Source organism: Sceloporus occidentalis, unplaced genomic scaffold (genome assembly GCF_023333645.1).
Source record: "Sceloporus occidentalis isolate IW3139 unplaced genomic scaffold, rSceOcc1.0.p SCAF_13, whole genome shotgun sequence".
NCBI classification, from domain to species: domain Eukaryota; kingdom Metazoa; phylum Chordata; class Lepidosauria; order Squamata; family Phrynosomatidae; genus Sceloporus; species Sceloporus occidentalis.
In genome coordinates, this window is record NW_028316993.1 from 5359736 (window position 1) to 5361076 (window position 1341).

Here is a 1341-nt window from a genome sequence, read left to right on the forward strand (position 1 = left end):
CCTCACTCTTTCTTGTGTTCATTGGGGATGTGGATTAGGTTTTATCTGCCCTGGGTGGGGTATTAGATAGGACTGAAGAGTTAGTACCACTGCGTGACCATTTGCAACTGCTGTTGGTTTGTTGGAGGAATGCATGGGATATGTTTGCATTTTGGAGCACCAGCTTGGCATAATGTTTTGAATGTTGGACTATAATTCTGGAGCCCAAGCTTTGTTTTGCAGCTCAGCTATTAAACCCAGTAGATGTTCAGGACAGCCTTCCTTTGCCAAGCCCTTCACACCTTCTAAGCTGCCAGCAATGGGGCCTGCCCACTTATCTCCTCCAAAGCATATCAAAAGGTGGGAGCTGAGCTGGAGGAAGAGCCCAGCCTAATGAGTTTCCCATCCCGGCTGCTTCTTAATTGCTCTCTTGCAGCTTCCTTCCTTTGGGCTCCATTGAAGCCATGGCCAAAAGCCAAGCTGGGACGAAAGGGAGAGAGGGGCAAGGGGGCAAGGGACTCGGTTTTGGCATCTTTCCCCTTCCCCGCCGGGATGACATGAGCTTTTTGGGGGGCCTGATTTAGGGGAAAAGAATTTGCTGCCTTTTCACGATGTCCCGAATCTCCAACGGTCCCAACTTGGCAGAAACAGTCCCTATTCATCCTGTGCCTTCCTATGTTTACTGCTGCTTTTAAAATGTCCCGGTTTCTCTCTCCTCTCTTCCCATCTTCCTCCTTTGTTCTCGGCTTAAACTGCTGCAAAATGAGTTTTAAAGTGCCAAAGGGGCAGAATAATGTCCTTCCAGAAAGCTCAAGAAATTACGATGTTTTTGCCTGGGCAAAAGAACCAAACAGGTGAATTCTGCTCCTTTCTTCCTTCCTTCCTTCCTTCCTTCCTTCCTACCTTCCTACCTTCCTTCCTTCCTTCTTTCTTGGGAGTTTATCAGTCAAGGGGAACTGGAAGTGTAATCCAATGGCAATCTGAATGCAATCATGGGGTTTCATGATATTGCATGATAGACTGCCACATGCAGATTTGGACAATGGCATGCTGTTTTCGGGCAATGGGGAGCCAGTTTGAATGCAGTGCATATTCACGTAATTGCGTGAAACTAGAGACTTTAAGTGAATGCGTTCTGGCCCCACTTCCTTTTCATTCGAATTTAAGAGAAATTCCTCCTGTTTGATAAACTCCAAGGTTTTAACGTTATACTTAGTATTCAATATCCTTTGGTTCCTAGTCCAGAGAGGTCTGGGAATTGTAGACCCAAAAGATGTAAAGGTCATCCCTTTCAGTGTGCAAGTCTGTCTCTGGATTGTTTTGAGTCAAAGAAGACATGGCTACCCTTGCAATACCCTCCTC